The sequence below is a fragment of the Cottoperca gobio genome, chromosome 7, assembly GCF_900634415.1.
Source record: "Cottoperca gobio chromosome 7, fCotGob3.1, whole genome shotgun sequence".
In the NCBI taxonomy this organism is placed as follows: Eukaryota; Metazoa; Chordata; class Actinopteri; order Perciformes; family Bovichtidae; genus Cottoperca; species Cottoperca gobio.
The window spans coordinates 15,655,018-15,667,357 of NC_041361.1; positions in this window are offsets into that span (position 1 = coordinate 15,655,018).

Here is a 12,340-nt window from a genome sequence, read left to right on the forward strand (position 1 = left end):
TCACATCTTAAATGTCACTATAGAGCAGTTATGGACACATTGAAGTGCACTTTGCCTCGGCTCATCACAACAAATAGCTAAGATGCCCTTCACACATCAAGTGCAAATAGGTGGAACATGGCCGAGGTAAGATAGCAGTCACTGTAACAGTCCATCCTGATTACTTGTAATATCAAACAGCCATTTGTGGTGATACCTGCGGCTGTTGGGCTTCTTTTATCGGCAGCTGATCACAGTAATACTCATTCAAGCTTTTACATTTGAAGGCCCGGGGACAGTTAAGATGTACTGGATAATGTTTTGTGGTGCACAGCAAGTGATGAATTTTATGTTTAAGGAAACAATAACAGCAGCTTGTTTGGACTAAACAGAAGAAGTTAGCATGAGCAGCGATAGCAAACATTGACGAATAGAGAAATAAAAGACAGCAGAAACAAAACAAAAATCCAAGGAAGAAGTGGACAGTTTATCTTTGGAGGGTGCAGGGAAGAAAACAGCAGCTCTGTGAGGCTCTACTTGGTCACAGCGGTGCTTTCAGCTAAATGCGAACTGAGGCTGATGGGAATGTCAATAGTTTTGCAGAGTTCTGATCATAAACCAAGCCAACATTTGGATTTTCTGAAGTGGGGTTGTATGAGGTACTTATCCATTTAGAATATTTTTACCGCTTTACCTTTCCTTCAGAGAGCCTTTTCTGTAGGGGAACTAAAGCCGTTATCTATGCTCTCTTCAAAGCCGCCAGACTCCATTGAAAAAAAACAGTAATTTTACCTTGCAGAACATAGGAGTTGGTGGTCTCCTGCTGACTCGATCGGTTAGTTGGTTTGTGTTATCGTGTGACTTTGATTAATCCGAACTAAACCTTTAAATCACTAGAGTTACACAATACAACACAAACAAAGTAAACAATTGAGGTATTAGTAGACCAGCAAAAGAAATGACAGATTTTTAGGTGGACCTTTTTAGCCAACCTAAAGAAAGGCCCTCTTAAAAAAAGAGGTTTGCTCCTACCCCGTCCACAGCGGTAGATTGCTTTTGTGTCGACCGCCGTCTACTGTCGGTAATGTACTGACTATAATTAAGTATGTCATACAACCCTACTTTAAACAATCCTAACTGTTCCTTTAACTAACTAACCCTAACCATGATCTTTCCAGGAACCCAATGAAGTGTTTTTTGTGCTTAACCCAACCAAACTAAACCTTAACCATCGAGTTGTCACAGCAAAAACATATTAATTTGCAGTGATTTGTAACGGTTCGGAGCGTATAGACAAATGTTGTTGTCCTGCAAATACTGGCGTCAGATCAAAAAACGCTTGTTGTGTGTTGTTCTAGAAGGCAAGGAGGAAAAATGTATTTTGATGTTTAATTTGGAGGATTTGTTGTCTGGGAACCATGAATGTCTGTAGAAAACTTTGCAGCAATCCATCGAGGAGACTTTGAGATATTTCAAGTGAAAACTTTCTGGTGGGACAAGTGGCAAAGTCAGGGGATCACCAAAGTTATAACACTTCATCCTCAGGGATACCATAAATGTCTGTACCAAATTTCATGGTAATCCATCGGATAGTTGTTGAGATATTTCAGTCTGGACTAAAGTGGTGGACTGACATTACTATTCCCAGGAGCCAAGCCAATAGGGTGGCAAATAAAAAAAGATCTTTGAGCCGTAGACATTTGATCTGGATTGCCACTTTATGCCAAGCAATCTGAGGGATGTAAATGGATTTGCATTTATATAGCGCCTTTACTAGTCTTTCCGACTACTCAAAGCATGTCAACTTGCAAACATTTACCCATTCACACACACATTCATACACTGATGGCAGGTCTTCCATACTAGATGCAAAACTGCTCATCATATGGGGAGAGAGCGTCCTCCTGCATGTCGAAGTGTCCTTTGGCAAGATACTGAACCCCAAATTGTTACCCTGGAGGTTGCCATTCACTTCCATGTAAAAGAATGAAATCCATTTGTGTACATTCACAGCTGGTTTGTTTGATCTTTCTGAGTTAGTTCGTTTTGTTGGAGCTTTTAATCATATCACGCAGACTTGCGGACTGGACTAATAGTTTTCTTACTTTCTTCAGTTTTTTGTTTTGAGTTTATAATTGCTCTGAACTTGACTTATTCGTTGGCACACATGCATTGGCAACTGTTGTAAAAAGGCCATAATGTGCAGAAGGCTGCTCTGTACTGTGAATATGGATGTGAGGCATCTTCAGCGGTGAAGCGTAACCGAGATTTAACAGCTGTAATCAAACATGTAGTAGTCAGTCTGGAAATGATGAGAATTTTAATTTCTCAGCATCTACAAAGATAAGTACTCCCACATCTTAGCACAGTTAGATGAAACACGATGCACTGAAAGGTATATAGATTTTTTCTTCTTAAAGTAATCTTACAAAGTGATCCTCAGAGAACGAGAGGGAGGTCAGTTCACATCACTAGAAATATATATTTTGCTAGAAATGTACGCTGTATACTAAGGCTGTATGTTTTCATATATTACAGTTACATCTACTGATACAAAGTATCATTATGGAAGAATTATAATGCAAAGAAAAACACGCAGAAGGGGAAAAAATAAATGGAGAATTATGTTGTTATGTTTCCTACAAACTGAACGCGGCACGCTCTGTGACAACACACACAACATTAGCGTGGTAAGAAAGTTGAGCGAGGAAAAAATAATGAAATAGGCAAGAGAGAAAAAACACATCAGAAAATGAATAGAGTGAGACAGAATTGAACACAACAGAAGAGAATAGGGTGCAATAGAAAAATACGAAATATGAATAGACCCTTGATGATATTTCCACTCTATCTGCCTGTCAGTGGGACTTCATTGATATTCAGGGGAGAGCTCCCCTTCTAGCAGCACATATCAAAAGGCAGTGTTATGATCAATAAATATGCCATGGGAATCAAAGCTTTCTTTCTTTGATAGCATTGGTCATTTGCCCAGAAACTGTTTGGAAGTGGGAGCCAGCTTTGAAGGCAGTCTGTTGTGAGTCACTGGTTACATTTACAAGAGAGCAGAAAATCAGATTTTTAACCTTTTGTGGGTCAGCTGAGCCGTTGATCCTCTTGATGCTGTCTCAACGGTGGAGAATGAGAGGCCGGGCGATTACACAGCCTTCAAAAGAACAGTTGTAAAAAAGAAAGTTGGGATTGATTGTAAAAAATGTCTATAAACAGCTTGAACCCTTTTTGATTGATAATACTGCAGTAGTAACAGATTGTGTGACATTTCTGAGTTAACCTGTGGGCTTAGGACTGATTGAATGTTTGGAGCTGCATGAAACTGGTGTGTATAAAATCTCTGAGGAACCAGTGCCGTGCCACGCTCAGGTAGAAACCACATATCGGCAAAAATAACCTACTAAGTATTCTTTAAATAAAATAGTTAATAGTATAATATAATATAATAGTATAATAATTTTATCTGGTTCTACGTGACCATGCAGTTGTGCACACAGACCGCTTTAAGCATGTAAGGAAGAGCTAACATCACCATTTGAGAGTTGAGAGCAATTAGCATTGATCATCCATTAAATTTATCAAGTCTGTTGTAAAAAATTCAAATTCCCTTTGCTGAGGAAGACTGCGTGGTTCAATTGAAAGCTCCAACAAAACTAACTAACTACCAAAAATAAAACAAACCAGAGATACAAAACCATCTTTCCATCATTTATTCCAGTCTGGCTCACTGTGGCAGCAAGCTAATCAAAGCAGCCCAGATGTTTCTCTCCCCGGCCACGTCCTGCAGCTCCTTAAGGGGCATCCTGAGAGGATACTCGAGGTCGAGCCCAAAATCTCTTCCAAGTTAGACAGGATAGGGGCAATCCTGATTAGATGCCCAATCTACAGTATATACACTGGTTCTTTTCAGTTGTTCTGAGTCCCTAATCCTGTCTCTAAGGGTGGCCCCAGCCTACGGGAGAAGCTCATTTGTGTTTATGGAACAGTCCTTTAAAGCCAAGAATAAAATAAACTGGCTGGTGAACATAACATTGTTGTTTGCAACTCCATGGGTAATTCATTACTTCCAGCAAGGAGGTTTGTTTGTCATCAGGATTACGGAAAAACTACTGGCCTTTTCATCAAACTTGGTGTAAAGAGGCAGTATGGGCCAAGGAAGAACCCGTTCAATTTTGAAGCGGATCCGAATCACAGGGTGGCTACACGCATTATTTGTATTCTCATGGAAATGACCTTGGTGGATGTCTGGGGTCTCTAAGTGCCCGAGTAGTTTTGAGATATACACTCTGATTATATCTTGATTTAACGCTGTTTTGAATTACACATAGACCCTCTCCCTTTGAATATCCATTATTTTGTCTTCTCGCAAACCATCTCCCCTCTTTCACCTTTTCCCTCACAGTTGAGCTTTCATCGCAAATAAGAAAAATAAAACATCAAAACCGCAATTACTTATTGTTTTTTTTTAACTCCGCTGAGTCATATTAAACGCCAGCTGATGTCCATTCCTGAAGAGGCGATCAGTCCCGGCGGCCGCCTGGCTGCTCATCACACTTCTATTAGCACTGGAGCCAAATGCTGCTGCAATTACTATCACTGTCATGGCAGACACAAGTGGCACAATCCTGGTGATTAGAGTCAGGCTTTGGCACACTCTCATGGAAATGCAGACACACACAATTGGTAGTTGTAACTTGGCTAAGTGGATGCTCCATTGCTGTGCTACACACAGCCACCTGCTGCCGTCTCCATACCTTCGCTTCAGGCAGGAACATAACAGTGTCTGAGACATTAGACATTAGTCATTAATTGAGCTTAATCTTCCCATTGTTTAATTGTCTGAGACCAATCTAATGATTATGACAAACTCAAGTGCACTAAACACCTGGCTGCAATAAACTTGACGCCATGAGTTTCTTAAGCTAAGGGTGGGGACTGGAAATGGGTCAAGGGCTCTCCTCTGCTGGGTCCAGAAGTGACGAGAGAAGGTAAGTTTTAATGAGCCCGGTAAAAGAATCCACGGTTTAAAACTTTACAAACACATATTCAGAGCTAATGGAAAGTCAGTGTGTTTATCACAATCCTTAAAAAAACAGTCAAGTTTTATACAGGTGATATTTCTGCAAAGTGAGGTAATTTAACTCTATTTAAGGGTGAGTTTATGGTCAAATTTAGGAATAAAGACAGTTATGTCCTCACACTCATAGTAATACAAATGTGTGTGTTTGTGTCTGGAGCAAAACTCCAATTACCACAACTATGACATACTTGTTTGGCAAGACAGTGACAGTTGGCTGAATTCTCCAGGATTTATTGGGTAAGTATGTGTGCTCACACACACATTCACACATGTATTCTGTTGTTTCAGTCGGCCAGTTACTGCAGCAGCCAGTGACGGTCAGATCGAATGGATGGAGGGAGGGAGTGTGGGCCGATAAGAGGAGGGATGGAGTGTGGCAGGGTGGAGGGGGTTTTGAGGGTTATTGGGTGGACGACTGCCCACCCTTTGTGCTCCAAATCCGGGGGAATCTGCTGGCTATTGTGGCTCCCTGCTTGTTCACCAGCCAGAGAGCTGAGAGAAGGGATTTCAGCTCCACAGAGCCGATGACGAGAAGGTTTTTTCAAAATCGTCCTCTATGGGTCTCTTGCTCTTTTATCCTCTCTGTCTCTCCGCTTTGTTCTGGATGCAGTGCACAGTCAGCCCCAGCCAGCTATAGTATAGTAATCTGTGAGTGAGCTGGGTTAGTGATCCAGTTCTGGGGTCTGATTTAGGCTTCAGGGGTAGCACCTGTGTCTACTGAGAAACACGTGCTGCAGCTTAGGATGAGTTCCTGCAGGCAGTTTAATGATACATTTTGCCTAACAAGCGAGGCAGAAATAGCTTGGATTTATTTAGACGATGCTATTTTTGTTCAGTCAAAATCCATGCTTATCCTGTTATTACCTGCACAGCACTGTTTCCCTCCAAAATCGTCAGCGTGGAGAAGCTTTTGAAACAGCATGTAGACTGTCACACATCTGACAAGTCTCAGCTGAAACCCATTCTAATGAGATTCTTGCAGGCGGGTTGCATTAGGCGACGCACCAATGCCCGTGGGAGAGAAAACCGCTGTACAAATATATTTATTGTGACAGTTAGATTTCAATCTGCTCCCATCTAAAGTGAAATTAAATGAGAGATTCTGCATCTTCCAGTGATATTCGTTTTATAAAGAAAACATGGCTTTACTCCAAGGTACTGGAAAGGAGGGTTCGGCCGGTAGTCGAACCTCTGATTGAAGAGGAACAATGCGGATTCCGTCCTGGTCGTGGAACAACGGACCAACTCTTCACTCTCACAAGGATCCTGGAGGGGGCCTGGGAGTACGGCCATCCGGTCTACATGTGTTTTGTGGACCTGGAGAAGGCGTATGACCGGGTCCCCCCGGGTGATAGTGTGGGAGATGCTGCGGGAGTATGAGGGTGAGGGGGTCACTTCTGAGGGCCATCCAATCTCTGTACGCCCAAACCGAGAGTTGTGTCCGGATACTCGGCAGTAAGTCGGACTCGTTCCCAGTGAATGTTGGCCTCGGGGTCTTGTTCGCGAGTCAGGGAACGATGGAGCGAGAGGTTGGCCGGAGATTCCGAGTACTGCAGTCGCTTTACCGCACCGCTGTGACGAAAAGAGAGCTGAGCCAGAAGACAAATCTCTCGATCTACCGGTCGATCTTCGTTCCTACCCTCACCTATGGTCATGAAGGGTCATGACCGAAAGAACGAGGTCGCAGGTACAAGCGGCCAAAATGTGTTTTCTCAGACGGGTGGCTGGCGTCTCCCTTAGAGATAGGGTGAGAAGTTCATCCATCCGTGAGAGACTCGGAGTAGAGCCGCTGCTCCTTTACGTTGAAAGGAGCCAGTTGAGGTGGTTCGGGCATCTAGTAAGGATGCCAGCTGGGCGCCTCCCTAGGGAGGTGTTCCAGGCACGTCCAGCTGGGAGGAGACCCCGGGGAAGACCCAGGACTCAGTGGAGAGATTATATCTTCTCACTGGCCTGGGAACGCCTCGGGATCCCCCAGTCGGAGCTGGAGGATGTGGCCCGGAGAAGGGAAGTTTGGGGTTCCTTACTGGAGCTGCTGCCCCCACGACACGACCCCGGATAAGCGGTAGACGATGGATGGATGGATGGCTTTACTGTTTTGAATCTCCCGAAGTGGGGGACGAAGTTCTCAGAGTAAAAGTAGTAACAACACAGTGTAGAAATGCTCTAGTCTCTGTCCTGCATTCAAAAGTAAAAGCACAAAAGCATTATCATCAAAATATACCTAAAATACCTAAAGTATAAGTATTAGTTATGTGCAATGGCTCATTTCAGAATACTCTATATTATTGGATTATATATATTGATGCATTAATGCGTTCATCACTTTAATGTTGCATCTGGCAAAAGAAAGCTTATTTTTCTTCTTCTTTAAACTGCCGGGTAGCTTGTGAACTTCACCAAGGGATCAATAAAGTTTATCTTGACCTATGATAATACATGATTAATTATTATATTTCGATTATACATCTGAGTCTGAATCTGCAAAGTAACTAAAGTTAATAAATAAATGTGGTGGAGTAAAAACTATAATATTTACCTCTGAGTTGTGGTGGAGAAAAACAATAAAGTAGCATGAAAAGGAAATGCTCCTAAGTACCTAAAATTGTATTTAAGTACAGTAAATGTACTCTGTTGCTGTCCACCACTGCTCTCCTGTAGTTGCTATTGAACGGACCTTTACTTTCTGCTGTAGCAACACATGTTTGTGTACCACTGTGATTTATAAAAGGTATTCACATGATAACATCTCTGGTGGCCCTATTATACTTTTTCAATCACAAGGAAACACACATTGTAACAGTTGGAAGCAGATGCTTAAAAAATAAAAGAGCTTTATGAACTACAAAGTTGCTGTAGCTAATGGGGTTGTCCACCACAGAGTTAAAGGTCAAAATATTTCCTGACGCGGAATCCAAAGCATTTACAGCGAGTCTAAAACTACACCCCAGTGTGCTGGACAGTTGTGGGAGAAGCAGAAAAGCATCTCTGGGGGCGACAAGTTAGAAAACAAATGGGGCTTCCTGGTGGTTTTGGTGTATCAGCGCAGATGTGTACTCGTGTGTGTGTGTGTGGGTTTGGTTCCAGTCTCGTGCTGGGCTGTCGCGTCTCTCTGCTCCATTTCCTGTCTCTCTGCTCTGTGGGCTGTTGCAGGGCCTGAAGGTGGGGGTGTGGAGGGAGTCGGGATGCCCGCTCACTCTCCTTTAAAATGATAAGGATGTAACATGAATCAGTGGTTCATGATGAGGGGAGGGACAGGTTAAACTACTTGTATATTTTGTCATTGACAAAATAATACATAACCTTAAGAAGTTTTCAGAGGGTGATTATTAAGCAATGGCAATATTTTCTTGGTGAAAGTGAGGCTTACGCAATCTTCTGAAGACCGTCTCGAGACCGGGATTCATGCCGAGACATCAAAAGTTAAAAAACACAGAAAAAACAAAATTCAAATGAGATCAGACTTTGATGAAAAGGACGAATGAAAGGCAAGAGGAGAGGAAGATGAAAGGAGAGACAGAAGAGGGGAGGGGAGGAAAGAGGGAGCAAGAATGTAGAAGCACATTGGGGGAAATAAAAAGTGGGTACCATGTATATATGTCATGACTGAACAAGACAAAGAAAAAGAAAGAAGTATAAATGCATTCAGTAAGTGTCTTCACAGTAATCATGCTGTAGAAAGGAGAGACGCAGGGGAGAATGATGGAAAAATAGTAAAGATAGAACAAATAAGGAAGGAAATAATTAATTACAATAATCAAAGTAAACTGAGAAAGACTGAAACAAAGACATTGTGTCGGCAGGAGAGAAAAGCAAACAGGCTGAACTGAAACTCCCAAACATCGAATCTGATAACAAAGTGTGCAGAGTGAGAACGAATATAAAGAAAGAAACGGTGAACCGGCATGAGAAGCAGAACGAAAAACGGAGACGGAGACAAGAAGCGGAGATACATTAAACAGAGAACTTTTAACCAGAAACTGGAGATGAAACAGGGCTGTGTGAAGAAAAAAAAATAGACACGGAACAGGAGAGGAGTAGCGTGCATGTATGTGTGTATTTATAAGTGTGTGTGTGTGTGTGTGTGTGTGTGTGTGTGTGTGTGTGTGTGTGTGTGTGTGTGTGTGTGAGATCCTGTATGAGCCGTGTGGAGCGCTGGCTGCATGGCTGAGCAATTCCTGTCCAGTTGGCTGGTTGGCTGTGAGTGTGTACGGTAGGGGGTCCCAGGGAGAGCTTTGATCATTACTGAGTGTGACAGAAGAGTTCTGACAGAGAGGTAACCCTCCAACCCAACACACACACACACATACACACACACACACACACACACACACACACACACACACACACACACACACACACACACACACACACACACACACACACACACACACACACACACACACCAGTAAGCACCAGCATGATCACAAATGTTAGTCCTATACACGGAGGTGTAGCAGAAGGTGCACCTAAAGTCAGTTAACCTGCTTGTCAAATGTCTATTTGATATTTTTGCATCATCTGACTTCAACAAACGAATGTCGCCACTGTTAATACAGTTAAGTCTCAAGTCGTGACGTAGAAGTCCAGAAAAAATGGATTCTAATATTTAAAGCTATTTTTTCATTACTGTATAATCCCCTGAAACTAAGAATCGTTGTGTTTTCGTTAGTTTAGAATGAGCCCTTCATATCTACACAGGACTCTTCACTGAGTCTGCCATGTTTCTATAGAAGCCCACGATGCACAGAGCAAACTCTGGCTCTAGAAAGGGCCTTTCATATTTTTGCGCTTGGAAAGGGAGGGGTATTCAGATGGTTGCAATCTGCAACCTCACTACTAGATACCACTACATTTACTTTTGTTGATTTTTAATTTTATTTGGTTTTAAAGGGTGACAGAACAGCAAACGTCCACATCTGACACACCATTACAAGTTCATTTTATTCATTTTTACTTGACACGGCCAAACAAACCAACAAGTACTGCCCATACCATAAGGTACAGCCACTCAAGAGGGGAGTACGTTTAAAGGATAGTGATGGCATTATCTTATATTTTTACTATAATCATCAATCGATATCTTCAACGCGATGTACTTTACTCTGAAGCAACTCTGCAACTACATCTTTTGGATCTCTGGAGTGAAGCTCTGTTGTTACTGAGATGATTCACGCTGTTCGATGATGATCTACTCTGGCCATGTTCATTGTAATGAAGGAATATGTCCCCCAAATTCAAATTGTGAAGCTAGTGGAGCTTAGGTAAGGCCTGCCTCGTTCCTTGTGTTGACAGTCAATGGTTGTGGCCTATGGTCTATAAGGCTTAGTGGTAATTAAATCCCCTACACATAACAGTAAATCATTTCCTCAGTGTCACCTGTGCTGGGGCTTTGTTGAACAGCCCATTCAAAAAACCATGGGCATTTATATATTGCTATCTCAGCTCCTCTGGGAGGCTTTTCATAGGATTTGGTAACCTGGCTGCGGGGATTTGTTCTCATTCAGCCACAAGAGCATTAGAGGAGTCAGCCACTAAAGTTGGCCGATAAGACATGCAGTCGCTGTTCTGAAAATTAAGATTCTTAGGGACCTTTTGTCTTATAGCAATCACTGTTATCACCTGTACAATAAGAGAATAATGTGTAGACACACAGACTCACAATATGTGATCCCTCACACATATACTCATAACGCCACACACACGTGGTTCCATACAAACACTCAGACGTAAATACAGCATATCTAAAACAATGTTTTGCTACAGACATGCACATCTACGAAGAAAAACACATTCAAGAACACGACTGAGGTCAGAAAAAGGCTTAAAGGGGATATGAACCTGCACAACCCGTCAGCAGAACAATCATGTTGCTCTTTGCCGTTTACAATTTGGCCGATGCTAATTTAAAATGAAAGAACTGTTACCCTCACAAAGTCAGTGTGCGTTTTCCAATATGCAGTGTAACTGTATTATTTTTCATAGTTTAATAAAACTGCCCCTGAGAAGGACCAAAAGTCACCCGAAATGCGATCAAATCATCAGACCCTTTGAAAATAACAGCCCACACACACACACACACACACACACACACACACACACACACACACACACACACACACACACACACACACACACATTCACGGTCCAATAATAGAAAATTAATTTCCCAATTCATTTTGTTTCTAGTTGCCAGCCTGCCAGTCCTTCAGGTGTTTTCATTCAGGTTCAGGTTTCTCAGACACTCTGTGAACTGGTAATTAGTTTCCCCTGGCTTTCTGTCTCATAGCTCCTGTGTGTGTGTGTGTGTGTGTGTGTGTGTGTGTGTGTGTGTGTGTGTGTGTGTGTGTGTATGTGTGTGTGTGTGTGTTTGTGTGAGCCACATCCAGACAGAAATCAATTTCAGGCGGAGATCTATCAGCTTTTGTAGCCAGCGATCCAATCATCGAATAATGCATCTGATATCACGCTGTCGAGGTGGTCTGTTCAGGGAATGATTCACTCTCTCTCTCTTGTTCACTTTCTCATTCTCTCTCTCGCTGTCCAATTCTTCTTCTCCACCACCCACACACCTTCAGTATCTCACACATTTTGTCACACACACACACACACACACACACACACACACACACACACACACACACACACACACACACACACACACACACACACACACACACACACACAATGAGGTGTATTGGAATGAGGATAGTATTTGGAAACATGTCTTTACCACAGTATCATCAGAGGAGAACCCCCCTTCAGATTCCTTTACACTGTTAGATATCATCAGTCTGACACGTACACAGAACGCCAGGAGATATTTTCAGATGAAGTGTTAGGATTTATTTATTTTTCACATAAACCTGCTTTGTCTACCTCTTATTGCAGTTCCTACAAGGGGTGTCGCAATATACCGGTATTAATGATAACCGTGATATTTTAAAAATGAAATATTGATAGCATGTTAATAACACACATATGGTAATATTGTGTAAATAATCCAGAGCCTCGTATCTGCGTTTCTTTCCGGTCTTGCTTTGTCTCCCTCCCCCAAACAAGTACTAGTTACAGACTCTCTTTCCACCTCCCTTAACTCAAAACTTAAGTTTGTTAAGTTATGTTTTTGTTTTCATTCAGTACTTCCTGTTTCATTTTCTGTTACTCATCTCTCCTCTCGTTTCAGAGTCTGCACTTCCTGCCCTTGTGTGTTTCCCGCCTATCATCAGTCTCACCTGTGTGTCATTATCCTCTCCCTCCCAGAGTATTTAGTCT